The sequence below is a fragment of the Suricata suricatta genome, chromosome 2 (assembly GCF_006229205.1).
Source record: "Suricata suricatta isolate VVHF042 chromosome 2, meerkat_22Aug2017_6uvM2_HiC, whole genome shotgun sequence".
In the NCBI taxonomy this organism is placed as follows: domain Eukaryota; kingdom Metazoa; phylum Chordata; class Mammalia; order Carnivora; family Herpestidae; genus Suricata; species Suricata suricatta.
Genome location: NC_043701.1, coordinates 49,319,637 through 49,336,987, shown reverse-complemented (window position 1 = coordinate 49,336,987; position 17,351 = coordinate 49,319,637). Strand labels below are relative to the sequence as shown.

Below are 17,351 nucleotides of genomic sequence, written 5' to 3'. Positions count from 1 at the left end.
TATATAATGATTGCCACTTCAGATAGCTGTGAAATTAGGTGATTAACTAGTTGTTACTTAACCTTCTAATTTCTGTATAAGTCTAATTACATGAAATAGAAGTTGGGGTTCTGATTTTTTACTTTGCTTATCCATTTGGAGTGTCATTGTAACTACTGTATTGTAAATGATGGAAAATAATTGCATATGTTAAAAAATATTGTTATATTCTAAAAAAAATAAAGTTACAAAAAAATAAAAAAATAAAAATAAAAATAAATAATAAATATAATCAAGTTAATAAAAAATAAAGCTATTTTCTAGAAATGGTTTGCCAATTCTTTGTTTGTCAGAAAGGATCTATATCATTGCATCTATCTGTTTATTTAACTGTAAGTTACTAGTGTAACAAAGTTTCTGAGAAAAGAAACAAGTAAAAACCAACTTAAGAGAACAATCCCTGTTCGAGAAACCCCAGAAAAAGAAAAGTAAGGCATATAGAAATTCTTCTTTGTAGAAATGAGTCAGGAGGAAATTTCTTCCATAAGAAACAAATTTTCCATGCAAATGAAACCTTGGTTTTACTTTTAAAGTATAGTGTTCTAATATTTTTGAATGATGAAGGGAGTTATAATATGCCAGCATTTCTTACCCATTTTACCAAGAATTAAGATATTCAAAACTTTTATAACATATGTCAAAAGCATATAAAGATCTTTTAAATTTTATCAAAGGGTTTCATTTAAATAAATCAACTTTTTGAAAGATGTGATCTTTCTCAAATAAACAGTTGCATAACTTCATGCTTTTTTTTGTCGACAATTTAAAAAAGTATTTCTTAGTATAAAAAAGCAAAAGCACCTACGGCCAATTTAAGCCTCAAAAATTAATTTCAAAGAGCCAAAATGATAAAAAGGCATATTTTGGTTTTCATTTTCACTAAGTAAATTCTGGTATGGGAAATACCTGCTTCAAGGGACTTATTCATGCCACAGAGCCTCCTGTGTTATTTACCAAAGAACCAAAAAAGAAACTAATTACACATGGGCAGATTATATAGGCGGGAATATTGTTTAATTGTACTTTAAATGGTGTCTCCAAGGTGGCTGCTTTCTATAAGAAAATAGCCCACAAACATAACATTTATAAGTGGACTGTTCTGCATTTGTACGAGGTATGTTTCCCTTCCAGAATTACAGATGTATAAAAATCATGCGTCTCTGCTGGTGAAAGACCAGTAAGCTTTCACGTGGTCTATAAAAACTTAAATGCTGAAGGCCAATTCTCACAAAATTTAATGATCTTTCTGCTAATAAAAGCCAACTTCTTTTTTACAAATTAAGGAGAAGAAACAAAACGTAGAATTCTAAGTGTAGTCTTTGCAAATTTCATAGAAAGGAGGGTGTGACATCACCTATTTTGTATTTTTTAGTTTGCTCGTGTTTGTTAAAGTCAATTCTCTTCACAGAAATAAATGGACATGTGAAATAAATACTGATGTGCCCGAGTCATCTTGTCATGCCCTGCTTTGAAGGAAACCGGTCTTGTTGAAAAAATGACAAGAAGGTTAAAAAAAAAAAAGAGGCAGGAAGGACAGTGTGCCCCTTACCAATGTGTTGTGGTAAGGCTGTGTTTCTCTTTCATTATTTGGAACTAAGCACGTCTTCTCTTAGCATCAAATATTCCACTGGGTGGAAGGATTCCCTGGCTGGCTCACAAATTCCAGAATAACCCACAACTTAGCTTATTCTGGGTCCGAGTAGAGTCTTTGCGGCTGTCAGGTAAAACGCTTCCTGTAGAAAATCTCATATTCTATCCCATCAGAGGCTTCAGTAATTCCACCGTGGGGACCCCGGGAGTGGCTCAGGGTTAAAGGAGGAGGGAAAGCCACAGTATTAATCTGGATGACTATGAATTCCTAAATTCTCTAGGATTGTTTAGGAAGATAAAATCATGACTCTCATATAAATAGAAAATAAGCTTTATTAATTAACGAGGAAACAAGATGTTGCCATCGGGTCAAAATTCAAGGCATCACACATATGTGGGCAGTAAGGAAGGCTGAGATGAATTTACATGTGGGGGCGAACGGGTCTATCCTCAGAGCACTGGCCAGTTACACTCCACTAGACCCGAGTAAGCTGTATTTCTCTAGATCAGAATCATTTTCATTATTATCAGCTTTCTATAACTTGCAGAATTATAAAAACCTGGGTGAACAATGAACAGTGGACATAACTACACGAATGCATCATCAAGGACACTCAGTCACTTCTCTTTGAAACAAAGGGTTTCTCAACTTTTCTGGATACTATGTATGACCACAGAGTCCTTTCAGGCCAGTCGTATTCCTGGTACTGTGAACTGGGGAAGAAATACCAAACTCCAGATATCAGTCCCCCGCACTGTCTACTAATACGTCTGTACCAGGGCTGGCCGGAAATATAATGCAAACCACAAACGCAGCCACATATGTCGTTTTAAATTTCCTGGGAGTCATTACGTGGGGAGGGGGGCACCCTACACCATATTTAAGGAAGAAAAAGAAAAAGAAATCATTATAATTAATTTTAGTAAACTGTTTAATAAATGCATGCAATCGTGTCATTTCATCATATAACATATAAAAGAATTAATAAGGTAATTTGCATTCTTTTTTTAATTTTTTCTTTTTTTACATGCCATCAAAAGCCAGAGTATATTTTACCCTTATCACACATCTTAATTCAATCTAGCCATGTTTCAAATGCTTTACTAGTCACGTGTGGCCAGCGATGACCAGAGAGCGCAGGTCTGTATAAATCAAACATTCGTGAGCTGGCTAGGTTTTGCATTTTTCAAAATAATAATTAAAACTGTAGCTCTGTCTTGGCCCTTTCTACGTCCATACCATTATTTCCACGGCAGCCAGGTTCTCAGATTTTCTCGTTTTGGAATGAAGCGTGATCAATGCCCAGGGACACGATAATTTGAAGTCGCTGTCGAGTGTGGCCCCATGAGTTTTCTCATTAGCAGTCTACCCTGTTGTCCTTTCCCAGGGAGACCATCCTCACCCTTGTGAAGCGAGAGAGAGAGAGCAATGTGTACACAGGGACATGGCGATAACCATAATAATAAACATAATAATGCTCTGCTTGTCACCTGAGTCAGACAGCGCCCGTCAAAAACATTAACTTTTTAATTTTTATATCACCCATGTGAGGCAAAGAGAGGAAGGACATTTCTCATAATCCCTCTTCCACTGAAGAAAGACAAGAGACATTTTTCTTCTTTGCAAGGGAGTCTCTAAGGCATATCCACCCCAGCATCTGGGCACACACAGACCCCGTTCAGAGTTCTTCTTCTGGAAGGAGGAAGGGCCTTGCTCCACAGCACCGGGCGCCACGCCTCGGGACTGCATCCCTGCCAGGTGGGCGGGAGCAAGCGGGAAACCGAAGGGAGCCCCTGCTTCTCTGCAGGGCCAGAGCAGGGATGGTGTAGGGAACCTTCAGCCAGCATGTTCCGCATCTCTGTATTTATTTATGCTTCTTATTGGGACTTGTCCCCACAGGAATTTCTGAGAAAAGAATGAAGTCGGGGACCAGACAACCCACTGGGATCCCTCATAAAAAACTTCATTTCAGATAGTCCTGGAGTAACACTTGGAATTCTCCCTTTCCCAGTATAGTTCTGGGGTTTTATATAATTTGAGCCAGGAAAATAAGCCACTGTGCTCTGTGTGCGTGTGTGTGTGTATGTGTGTGTGTGTGTGTGTGTGTGTGTGTGTGAGAGAGAGAGAGAGAGAGAGAGAGAGAGGCAGAAACAGAGACAGAAAGAGGGAGAAACAGAGAGGGAGAGAAAAGCCAAAAGCTAAGACCCAAGACCCTCTTCCACATTTTCTTAGGACCCCAGGGACTAAGAGCAGTGCCCAGTGGCCTACAGATTGCCTTTCAATCCCCTCCCCCTCCTCGCATACCCTCTCTTGAACTTTCAGAAGAGCGTGCAAGTCCTTCTGTGCACCCCCCACCCACACCTACCCAATCAACTATTTTGACTGTGGTGACTGTCATTTGCAACCGTCCCATCCTATGAGCGAATGGCACTTTTACCACCTGGGTGACAGTCATCCATTCAACTGGCAGTGTTCATCTGTATTTAACATTAGCTGCTTACTAGTGACCTATTGCAGCGCTGGGCCCTATAATGTTTGAATAAGGAGGGGCACCGTTCAGAAGAGCCTTGAGCTGAATTCAAGAAGGGAGCGATTGCTTCCCTACTATAAACAGACATGATGATAAAACCAGAACCCAGAAAGGGCTCCTCACCCTTCGTCCCGGCGCGAGGGGGTTGCGTTTCTCCACAAGGCCTTCTGGGAGTGCTGGCTCCTCAGGCTTCCACCGCATTCCAGGGAGAGAGAAACCAAAGCAAACAAAGCACCCCCATAGGGCCCTCTCCTCCTTCCAAAAAGCTTCTATTTTTAATTCTCTGCAGCTTTTAAAACCGTTAAACGGGGAGGTTTCAACAGTCTGCGGTGGAAGAGAATTCCTGCTTTCTCTAAGGACTCCCACTTTAGATAATCCCAGCTGGCCACGGGAGCCCAGGGCCCGGGCTGGGCGAACGAGTTTTCTTGGCTATTCCTTTTCAGCACGTTCTGTCATCACGGAGTAACTTGTAACAACTGTGTTTTTCTCTCCACAAAGAAGCCGAGAGCATGTTTTCAGCTGCTTGCTAACTGCATGCAAAGCGTACCTGCTTTTCCCCTGAGCGTCCAGCGCTAATGCTAAAGGTACACTTTCCTAGTACCTGGAACTCTGTGTGGGCGCTTGACTTTAAACCAGGGATCCCTAAACTCTCTGTGGGATTTCCCATTCACCTCACATCCACCCTGCAAGGTGGGTGGCAAAGGGCGAGCCTGTCTCTGCCAGGTGGGGAAACACGGCCAACACGTAGAACATGGCAAACGGTTTTCTCAAGCATGTGTGCAGAACATGAGCAGCAAAAGTCAACTTTCCCTGGGTCGCTCTGTCTGGTTTGGGGCTGGGTGCGGGGGGCACTCTGTCCCGAAAACGCATTATAGCATGTCATCCTGTAGACATCCAATGAGCGTTTGTTGCCCAGCTACCAAGATATACATTTGGCACACGTTTCTTGCACCCTGACTCCCAAAAGCCTGCTAGGCTGCTTTGCTGATGAGAGGCTGAAGCCGCACAGGGCACCCTTGAATGCAGGGACCACAGGAAGGGCAGGATCTCCCAGGCTGTCCTCCACACCACCCCGGGCTGCCTCACTAACGCTGTCAGTATCTGCGGGGGACATTTTCAAAAATACATTTAAGGCAATTGGCCACAGAAAGCACTAGACCCAAATAACCTCTCAGGGTTCTTAAGGACAGGACTTGAAGGGTGGGAAGGAAGCACCAAATTAGGCGCAGGCATAAAGGTGACGAGAAGGGCTTCAACCGAGGGGAGAGTTAGACGGCCCGGATTTCAAAGTCCTCTCTGCCTCCTAATGTTACAGTCATTAAACCAAGAATTTAAATCCTTCGCCAAAATGCTCTATTTCCTAATTCAGATCTCTTACTTGGCAAGATGCTGCTTATAAATGTCTCCTCCTCTTCTCTCCAGCTTTCAGAGCTCAACTAAAGCCCGTTTTCTATTAAATAAGGAACAAAGCAGTAGAAACCAAGAGAACGTGTGTCTGGGCCCATCCCCTGCCCTGTTATTTCATCTCAACTCTGAATCCAGTGAAGCCCTCTTAGTAATTCAGCCATGAACTTGCTGCACAAAGTGGGGGAAGATCTGGAGCACGTGTTTTCAATTCATTTACACTTGACTCATCAAAATGGGCTGCTTTAAAAAAGAGAGAGCTATTTGATGTTTAAGGAATTATTTCCACCTTTTAAAATAAACCCTGCTAGCGTCTTTCTCTGCCCACAATAGGACGCTGCAGAATGCAGGGAACTCAAATGCAGGAAGGTTCAGGGACGGTTCAAAACTCAGAGCCATGAATTTAGAGAGGGTTCAAAAGTTGGCAAAGTGAACCCTCTCATCCCTGCCCACAAATAATAAATAACAATCACAACAAGGAAGAGGAGAAAGGGGAGAGCCACTGGAAAGCCGTAAGTCATCCTGTCTGTAGCCTTACAGCTCTCTCCAATAAAGCAGGAGTTCTTCAGAGGACTTCGTGGTGCTGCCTGCAGGGAGCTGAGCTTGTCTTCTGTCGTAAATTACCTTGCTGGGGCTAAGCTTTCTTCCAGGTCCAACAGACAAGCAGTTCTGCCAGACCCATCACCCAGCGCGGGGCTTCTTAAATTATCCGTCATCTGGTTGTGACATCGGAAAAGCTAGAGGGAGAACGATCACCCCCACTCTGACCTTCCCATCCCACTAGGGTTTCTTTCTTATAAAGAACGACACCACAAGAAATAGACAGGACCGCATCCTATTTACAGACAGAAATCAGGGGAGGAAACAGAGCTTGCTTTCTCCACCCACCTCCAAACAAATACAGTGTTCTCAAACTTGGCCACACTAAACTAAAGATTTATTTATTTTTTTCATCGAGATGTGACCCTAAGTCCTTTTCCCAACCGAGATAGCCCTCCTGATGCTTAAAATCCCCAAGTAGGGAAGCGAGGGCTGGAGAAAGACTTAGATTTCCCTTCATTTGCACTTCGCAATCAACAGCCTTGTTGCAGGATTACGACCCTGTTCGGATGCGGACGCACACAGCCAGCCACATGGGTGCAAACACAGGAAGGCCTGGAATAATGCAAGTAAATGGCAGCAGTGCCTTGATGTGATCAAGCCTTGAGAGCAGGTACCAGGCCAAGATAAATAACTCTTATCCATAAACAGTTCCATAGTAAATCAGAAAGCCTTTTCTTCCACGTGTCACCTGGCATGTTTAATTTGTCTGCTTTGACAGGACCGTGGCAAGCAGTGCGGACCGTTGGTGAAATGAGAATTGTCAGGGCGTCGGGCACGGAAGGGCACGGAGAAGGGTACACACAGTGGGCATCTCAGAAGTGCTGGCAGGCTAGCTCCGTGTGAGGGAGTATGCAGAAGAAGGAAACACAGATTTCAGGCATCACAGGTTTGAAACACGTCTGCCGATGGGCAGACAGAGGAACAGTCATACTGTCTGAGCTATTTAACTGTCTTCTTTCCTCATTTGCTTTTCCCTGGAATTTGGCCTTTGTCATAAATGCTAGGAAATAACATAGATCTATTCATTTTCATTTGAGCCGTTTACTTCTGGAGCCCAAGATTTACACCATAGAGAGGAAAATGTATTCTTTCCAATGTCTGCACCTTCCGAACAGGGGTAGCCAGCGGATTTATTAGGGTCAGGCTGGCTGATCTTGGATCTGGTCATACAATTTGTCGTGAAAAGAAGAGCTCTTCACCTGGAGAAGAGACACACCTGCTCTGGCTTTTGAGTACCTACACTTTATTTTATGGAGGAAGAAGATCCTAGTTACTAGCTGTGAAGCCCGATGCCTCCTTCTCTGAACCAGCCAGACACCATGATTACCTTCACTGCTGAATCGGTAAGGAAAGAACACCAGTTCATCCTACCCTGTGAAGTAGGAATCATCTACCCCCAGTTTTGCAAATGAGTAAACTGAGACCCAGAAAGAGATGAAGTCATTACTCCCAAGTTACCCAGGGGCAAGACCTGCATTCAACTTGCCACTGGTGATATACATATACCTTAATTCTTTATCTGTGCCCATTTCTGCTCTTCTGTTTTATACAAGAGAAGTGTAATGCATATACAAGAAGGTGCCTAAGTATTCCGCTCCACAAATCCAGCATCTGGATCAAGAAACAGATCATTTCCAACCCACAAGCCTCCCTTGGGCCCTCCTTCATTACTCATGCCCCTCAACAATTATATTCCTTTTCTCTTTTCATGCCAGGGGACAAGGGTGAGTGTAATATTTGGTCATGAGCACGTGCTTTGGAAGGAGACCACCCAGGCTGAAAGCCTGCCACACATTTTACAAGTTGCTTAACCTCTCTGTCTCCGTTTTCTCAACCTTAAAATGGGGGTGTTCACCAAACTACCTCACAAGATCATGGTGGAGAATAAATGTGATAGTACGTCTGAAAAGCTTAGGTCAAGGTAAACTGAAAACCTCCGAGGAGACCCTCAGGAAGTAAGTGCCAGCTACTATTATTGCTGGGACATTCATCCCTGCTCTCAAAGACTGTCCATGGGAGACCAAGGAGATATGATGGCAGAGCAAGGGAGAGGAAGAGAGAGGGATTCCAAGCAAGCACATGCTGAACGTCACTAGAAAAGATAAACCCATCTCTAGGTTGGAGAGAGGACTAGAACCCAACAGGTTGAGGAAGGACTAATGAAGCTAGACAGCTTTCCAGTCGCACAGAATCAAGTTTTCTGAGTCAACTATTGTTTGATACATTCTGCTCAGTACCTGTGCAAATATATAGATGCCAAAATGAGCAGGCCCGTGTGCCGCTTCAGATCGCCCGTGACCTGCCTGTGACCCTCCTAGTCTAGAATTCAATGGATACTTTAAATTTTCTTTCTGTAGAAAGAAATGGGCATGGAGTCTTTTCTACCCAATTCACAGTTTAATTCCTGACATACCTTTTTAAGTAAAATAGATTCAGGCTTTTTCCCATGAGTTTTTAAATTATTTTTGTGCCACTTGAAATACATTTTACCCGTTTGATTTAGAACTTCTCAAAATTCTCTGCAGTGTAAATCAAAAGGAAACAGCTTTAAAACGTAGGTTTTAAAACAGTTTAAAAGGTAGGTTCTGAGACAGCAGAAACTTCAGGAAAATAAAAGTAGAGGATTAAGAACTTGCCATGCATACCTCCTTTTTTGTTTTCCAGCCCAAAGGAGGGCATGTACTGCAACATCTCCACATTTAATGAAAACTTGACGAAGTTATCAATGATAAAAATGAAGAGATAGAATAATAAGAACATATTTTAAGTAATACCAAAATGATCAACATATAATAGCAATTTGGACAGCAAGTTGACCACAATAAAACATCGGCACAGTTCAGATTCCCAACAAGTCTGACCTAGATCGAGGCCTGATACATTAATTTGTTCAGTTAGAACTGGGTTTAGAAAAACTGAAAAGGGGTAAGAAAAGGGGCTTGTGCTTGATTCTCTACCCGACCCCCCTGTCTCTTCACCCTCTTCATCCTTACCCTCCCTCTCTTGCCTCTGGTTTTCCTTTTCATATTTGATTGTGAGATAAGCAGCCCAGAAATAACTATTAAGCTCTAACTCCATGCACCTTGCAGTTCTGATAGATCTTTTTGAGGCAAAAGAGATAATTTACTTACAGAGCTTGTCAAGAGCGGGGCCATGTGGCCGGCCAGGCCGTCTGTTGAAAAGGAACAGGATGCTTCCTTCCTGGGTGGCTGGCTGGGGTTGGAACAGCACATGATGTTCAAGATAAGAAAACGGAAGTTCCAAGCCCTGAGTGCGTGTGGTTTAACCAAATGAGGTAAAACGAGAAACGAAAGGACAGTGAGAAGCTGCCTTATATGCAGCCTCGTGTCAGAGCCAGTGTGGGGATTTGGAGCCGGACCACCTCTCTCTCAATCACAGCCGGAAGGCCTTGTCCCTGCTCTCTAGCCCTGCATCGATGTAAATATGAGATAAAGCAGCCTTCTTACCTTTTAGGGATATTGTAAATACCAAAGAGATCATTTTAAAGTGATCCTTCATGCCCTTGAACTTGCTTTGAAAGATAAAGATCATTTCTAGTTTCGCGCTGAAGATGGTGTCCACCCATTTCTAAACCCAGGGCTTACTGTTTCATCCCTTAGAATCCTCCAACCCTTGAGGGAACTGAGCTCACTCTGAACAGGATGTTGGCCTCCATCTCAGCCGTGGCAGTTGGCCTCCAGACTTTGACCCAAGCTGACCCAGCCATGGACCACATGACCAACTTTCTGTCCAGAACAAGCTCTGGTCACCGCCACATTCTTCGTAACCTTGGGGTCCTCATCTGTAAAATGACGATGATAACAATATGAGTTCTTGCCTCATGGAGGTATTTCTGCTCAACCTGCTGCAATCTATGGGGCGGGGGGTGGGGGGGGGAGGATGGGTGAGAGACATACCTGGTCATCACTAGCTCTGTGACCCCCAGCAGGACACTTCACTCCCTGGCTGTCCATTTCCTCATCCATGAAATGGGAAGAAGACCTACCTCATCGTGAGTTCAGAGTCGTATAACTCCATAAGTTATTATTACTGACCTGGCTTCTCTTGCTCTGAGTTACATTTTCAGTCTCTCTCTTATTCCCGGACATCTGACAGGAGCCAGGGATGTCTCTGGCTTCATCCCAGGCTCTCCTCCGTGGATACACTGGACTCTCCCCTTATAGGTCAAGGGGCTCATGCCAACTCAGGTCCTACCTGTCTATGTGAAACTCATCCGGGCCTCATCATCCCCCACCATGGGAAGGTGGGGTCGGGGGATGGACTGACCCCCATCAGCAAGCCATTGCTAAATCATCAAAATGTGCTACTCCTCAGCCCCTGGACTCTCCATCTTGACTCATTGTTTACACTGTCTTCTGGGATGGTTGCCCTTTGGCTGGTTTTTCAGGAATTCCTTCCAGTAAAACACTTTTAGCACAAACACCAATAGAGATGTATCGATTGTATACATATAATGATCTGTTGATACGTTTTGTGCATTCTGAAAACACACACACAACATAGGAATTTTAAAGAATGACATTAAAAAGTTCAAAGAAAATAGAGTCTATCGTTTTCTTCATGCGCCCCAAGAGACCATCTTGGGTTCCCTCTGCTACTGTCCAGTCTGCCTGGCCCTGTGGGAAGAGTCCTGTCCTGTGGGATGCTGGCCATCCTATCCTAGTGACAGCTGTGCACACCCTGAAACCCAAGAGCAGGTCCACAGCTGGAATGAGCCCCTGTTCTCAGCACAGGACCATTGCCCCAAGTCAGGTCAGCCCGGTGGGCAAGTGACCTGTATTATCAAGCAGGGCCCATGCCCAGAAGGGTCCCTTGCTTGGTTAAACCACAGATGTCAGCATCTTGAAATTCGTAAAATTCTTACCCTTGAACTTGTGAGGTGCAATGGGACAAGAGAGCATGCATGTGAATGGAGGGGACACGCACAGTACAGGTGTCCCCTGGTTCCTTGCTCCCCTAGTCACATACAGCTTTGGCAATGCCTCACGGGCACGGCATTCCAGTGGCCTCAGCATGTGTTGGAGTTTAGCGAAGCTCAAACTGAGTACAAGGTAAGCGTGTTATGAAAGCCATCTGCTTCCAGCGTGTGGTAGAATGTGCACACTTCAAGAAGTGAAGTAAAAACAGTGGAGCTAGTTTTGTGAAGTGTTTCCACTGTTCTGGTAAGAATGAAAGTCACATGCATGTGCGTGCTATGAAAAACAAATTGCATAATGTCAGTGATTTTGCAGACAGGTTAAGTGTTCTTCTATCCACACTGAAAACTGGCATTCCATGCTATAAAGATGAATGGTGTGATTCATGCTAATAATTTAAAATTTTAATTATTGTTTACTTAAAATGACATCAGACAGCAAATAAAAAAGACCATGACGAGTTAAGAAAGAGACTGTGAAGAAAAGAAAATATTTTCTTGCTTTTTGAACAGGAAGCCTCACTATTTTACACTGTGACAAACTCTGACCCATGTCCAAATGACCAACCTCTCTCCTTCAAGAGAGAAGATTCTACCTCTGCTTTGTCTCAGGAAGAGATATGCCCATCCAAACCCATGGTTAATATATTTAGTTTATTTCCTGCTTCATACTTCATTCATTCAACAAATATTTGTGCATGTGTATAGTTAAAATGTAAATAATAAAATGTTAAATATTTGCCCAAGAGAATAAATATGTCTACCTTCTTTCTGACACAGCAGAAAATTCCAGCTGAAATGGAAAGATCTCGGTTCCAAAGCACACTGCTCGGGGACTGAGCCCTAGATGAGCCACCCCTCGGTATTCTTCACCCACACCCAGGAGCTAATGATTTCCAGAGGTGGTCCCCGCAAAGAATTCACGGGAAGATGGGTCACTGTGTCAAGGATCATGTCAAGAAGAGAAGGTCAGCAGTTCCAAATATTTCAGAGGTGAAAAGGTCATTCTTATAAATACCGTATCCTTCACATCCAGCACACCACAGTATGCTCTTTGTCACAGTTTGGTGGGCCACCAGCTGTCACCGACAGAGCCTCCATCCAAATGAAATTCCTCAGTCTTCACCAGCCAGATGTCACTCTTACATCTTGGTTGACAGCTTCTTCCAAGAGTGCACATGCATCGGGCTTTTGCTATGGAATCGAGGGAGTCAGTGGTTCAGAAAGTAGAGTCCAGGGACCTCTGGGAGTTCTTGAGACCCATCCAGTAAGTCCATCCAGTTAAGACTATTTTCATAATAAGACTGAAATGTTATGTGCTTTTTTCACTTTCATTCTCTTAAGAGTTTACAGTGTAGTTTTCTAGAAGCTACATGACATGATGATTTCATAGCTCTGACAGCTAACGAATGGAATGGTTATTTTTATATTTTAACTTCTTTTTTTTTAAACATGTTTTCATTTTGGGGCAGAGAGAGACAGAGCATGAGCAAGGGAGGGGTAGAGAGAGAGGAAGACACAGAATCCAAAGCAGGGTCCAGGCTCTGAGCTCTCCATACAAAGCCTGACACGGGGCTCAAACCCACGAACCGTGAGATCATGACCTGAGCCAAAGTCAGATGCTTAAGTGACTGAGCCACCCAGGTGCCCCTATTTTAATTTCTAATATAGTTAATATTTATAATATTATAATTAATATAATAAATATGGATAATATTTAAAAGTGTAAGCTCTCTTAGATCATCAATAATTTGGAGTCCTAAGACCACAAAGTCTGAAAAGTACTGGACTAGGAGAACTATGTATGTATCACCTTTTCCATTTCTTTGAAGACGCATCTGCTCTCTCCTCCCCAAGATCATTCTTTCTCAGAGACCCAGCAGTTTCCAGTGATCCTTGGAACTCGCTGAGGAGATTGCCATGTCAGTGACCAATAGGCAAGATGACTATAATTCAGCCTCAGTCACTTCAGCAAGCAGAATGCTAGCAGTGTGCACCTATAGGGCTCTGCAAAGTGACTCTTCATATGACATAAGTCACACACTATGGTTCATGTAAGAATGGAATTTAAACTGTTTCTGCTTAAAGAACCATCTAGTATACATTAATTTTTAGTGTACATTTAAAAAATATAACCTAGTTGCCTCCAACAATTAAGTAATTAATTAAAAGTTAGATAAATTGCATCCGACAGGGAGTATCCTTGGAAAAGGAAATCCCTACTTCTTCCCAAGGAATCTCTTCAACACACACACACACGAAACCCATCATGGGCACATATGGTATTTAATACATACCTGTTACAGAACAACCAATGCTTTTACCTTTTCATGAACTGTGAGTCATTCTGCCCCAGAGAGGGCTTTCTGAGCTTCATAAATATTGATCGTACTCCCTAAATTCTAACAGGCAGTTTCCTCAAATATGAATGATACTTCTCAACTTGCACTCTTTATTTTTCGTGTTCAGTCACATTGTTGATGATCATGAAAGAAAAAGATATTCCACATGAATGGAGACTCCTGATAAATGAAGCTTTGTCACTTCAAAGTCTTCCTTCCTTCCTTCCTTCCTTCCTTTTCTTCCTTCTTTTCTTTTCTTCTCTTTTCTTTCCTTTTCTTTTCCTTTCTTTTCTTTTCTTTTCCTTTCTTTCCTTTCCTTTCCTGTCCTTCCCTTTCCTATACTTTCCTTTCCTTTCCCATCCTTTCCATTCCTTTCCCTCCCTCCTTCCCTCATTTCCTCCCTCCCTTCCTTCCTTCCTTACTACCTTCTATTCATTCATTCATAACCATTCCTAAACCATGAGCCAGGAAGCGTGCTAGGCCCTAAGAGCACAGTGACAAACAAAGCAAAATGTGTCCTCAAAATCACTCATATTCTTCTGGGTGTTGAATAGAATGTGTCCTAAAATTTATCTCAATGGTCTTCAAAGTGATGAATGTGAGGCAAACAGTAGAACCTCTAATTTCTCACCTTGTGTATGTTTTACAGTATAAATAATAGTTTTGCAGCACGTGCACAAATCACAAAGACATTAAAATATACATCTGCTGAAAGTGAGTATTCTCCAAATTTTTACTGATGGGGTGTTGCAATTAAGAAAACACAGAGACACTGATGGAATGTGCCTCGCTAGGCCTCCTTTTTAAAAAAGGAGTCAGTCTGTCGTCATCATGAACACTTCCTTGGCTAGTCAGCAGATGCCTGGGAGGTAATCATAAAACTAGTAGATGCTGTTAGCAGGTTGGTCTGTAAGAGAATTAAGAGATGATATACTAGATCTTTTCTTCTGTGAAAGCAGCGAGACCCAGAGCATTAATTGACTTGCCTCAACCATATCCCAATTTGGTGAAGGAGTTAGCAGTTTTTGAACATGTGATTCTGAGTCTCCATCACAGTGGGAGAGGCCTCATGAAAAAGCAAAACGCTGGCCTGGACATTTTTGATCAGAACCTCCAGGGGCAAGGTCTCGGCTCCAGGCTCTGAGTTTACAACAGGCTCCCCAGGAGATCCCCGAGCCCTTTGGGGCTGTGGGAGTGGAAGGGGGAGACCTGGCCACGGGTCCTGGGTTCCCAGTGCCAGCCTCTCTCCTTCAGGCAGGTTGTCACGGCTTTTAGAGCAGGAACTGCGCGGTCAGTAACAGATGTGTTGTGCTGTTTGACCCGATGTAAATGGCCGTGGGTTGCTGATTTTGCTAATTCTGGGACTGTTTCTCAGGGGCTTGTTTTATCTCTCCCTTTGATGTCAGGCTGTTGGCCATCATTTCTTACTGCCTTCGGTGTGATCACTGCTAATCTCTCTTCCCTCCTTCCTCGTCTCCCCTCTACTTTTCTGCTTTTAATTTGTGGTGGGCTGGGAGTCTACATAAATGGGCTTGTTAGGAGTGTGTGTTAATTAAGAGTCAATTAGACATAGTTAAAGTGCATTGCTTTGTGACCTGTGTTTCCGCTGCTTCAAGCCTGCTTCGCTTCCTTCCTGCTTTGCAACTGAGTTCCAGAAGGCAGAGGTTGAGGGACACCTGACCTCTGGATAAGTGGGGCACTAGGATATTTACTTTCTTGTCACATTTCACTGCTGTCAAAGCTCAGAGGGTCTGGCCGGCCCCTGGAGGAGCCAGTGTGCTTAATGATTCAGGACACCTGGGTCTGGCCCACTCCTCCTACATTTCTCTGGGCTCAGGGTGATTTACAGGAAGGCGGGATGGGATCCAGGAGGAAGGGCACACTCTCCAGGGTGGACCAGGAAGTAGGTATGGGCTCCTCTGAGAAACACGCTCATTTCCAGTTCAAGAAGGGTCTAGGTCTGTCCTCCTTTAATGGCTGCTGGGGAATGTCAGCTATGACACCCACAAGGGTAAATCTTACTGGGGATGTGGGGTGGGAGGAGTTCTGTGATGGACATGGGAGGGGGAGGAGGGTCGTCTCTGGCCTAGAAGGCATAATCAATATATTTAGCACTAAAGTTCATCCCATGGGGAAATACTGCTCCATTTTTTGGTCATTTTAAATTTTTTTAAGTTTATTTATTTACCTTGAAAGAGAGTGAGTATACCCAGGGGAGGAGCAGAGAGAAAGAGAGACAGAATCCCAAACAGGGCCCGAGCCATCAGCACAGAGCCTGATGCAGGACTGGAACTCACCAACCACAAGATCATGACCTGAGCCAAGATCAGGAGTTGAACGCTTAACTGGCTGCGCCACCCAGGCCCCTCCAATACTGCTCTATTTTTTAAGACCTTCAGTGGATAACGGTATCTTTACAGTGACCTAAACTTTGTCTGTGATGCCATTGTTACCTGGTAAAAAGACAATCAAGAGGATCATAAAATTTTCATCTTCATCTTGTATTGGGAAATGAAAATTAATTGTCCCCAAAATGCCCCAGGATCCTTCACCCTTCCTTTATTATCCATAAATACACAATCTTTTGAGTAGAGACAAGCCTTCTGCCTTTCCAAACTTAAAGATGACAAAAATAAAAACAAAATGGGAACCCAAAGTCAATGTTATTTTACTTCATGGGGTTCTGTGCTTCTTAGGAGCTAAGTTCTTGTTTTTTTCTCAGAAAAAGTAATATCCTTAGCTAATATCCCAGGTTCGGACATGCATGACTAAAGCTAAAGTGTGTGTTTATTTTTTAAAAACAGGATTTGAAAAGAGGGAAAAGCAAAAGGTACTCGTTTGCAGGAAGTGATTGCACTGATCTGTTTTCAGTGCTTAATTACAAATCTGCTCCAAGTAATTTCCTTATTGTGCCCACAGCTGCTGTTTTTTTGTCACCGTTTATTTTTCTTTGAAAATCTGAAAGGCATCAAGGCTCACCCAAAAGTCATCAAGAGAAGACCTGGTGTCCCAGATGCCTCATTACTGGTCTCGTTTACAAGCCTGTTTGGTTGTTTATGTCTTGCATTCAAATCATTTATTTTGTTCAAACCCTCTTTTGCCTCAGAAATGATTTTAGAACCTCAGATTGCTTTATCACTCAACCGTTTGCCTTGCCAGGTACCGGGAACATCTTGGTTTACTCAACGTCCCAATGTCCGAACAATCTCTTGGCAGGGCTTTGTTCAGTAAATATCAAGAAGCGTAGGGCGCCAGAGACTCCTTCGCAGTGACCCAGGGGTCTGAGTGTCTTTGTTGGAAAGCAGAAACTGTTGTTCATAGGAAATCATGGTGGTTGTGGATGATGATCATCTGTAAGTCTAAATGTCATGTGGGACTGTTTTGAACTTGCAAAGGCTTTCCTTTCACAGCCAGGAAGCTTGGCTGCTAAAAGTAGCCAAGGCGTTTGGGGAGTGGGGGTACTGTGGCTATTAGTAAAATGCATTATATTACAAGAGCATGGCTAAGAGCTTACTTGCTGGTTCCCCGGAGTCAGAGAGACCGAAGTTCAAATCCTGGCTTGCGCAAGTGATCTTAACCTCGGATGCCTTAGTGCTCCCCAGTGTGAAAGGGAACCGAGCAGCATCGAATTAACTGCTATAGTTGTAATGAGAATTATGTTAGCTAATGCTTGGAAAGCCCTAGGCAAGGACAGTCATGGGGTTAGCTCGATAAAGGAGAATTTTTATTATTACTATTATTTGTTTCTTGGGGAAAAAATTGTTTGGCCAAATATTTGTTTCATTTTTGGTTCATGTCAGTATTGTGGGATGTGATCTAAGATGATATCAAGAAAAGTTGTTATTATCTGATATAAGCGGGTAACTCTATTAATTTATGGTCCAAGCCAGGATACTCTGAGTGAAA

General features: G+C 43.2%; 1 long non-coding RNA gene across 1 annotated transcript in view; it reads right to left on the bottom strand.

Moving 5' to 3' along the window:
- Positions 1-9,411, bottom strand: part of LOC115306044 — a 26,760-nt gene extending 17,349 nt beyond the window's left edge. The window contains exon 1 of the long non-coding RNA XR_003915151.1: positions 9,299-9,411. This is a non-coding gene — a long non-coding RNA (uncharacterized LOC115306044). The remainder of the gene's footprint in view (positions 1-9,298) is intronic.
- Between the last annotated feature and the right edge of the window lie 7,940 nt (positions 9,412-17,351).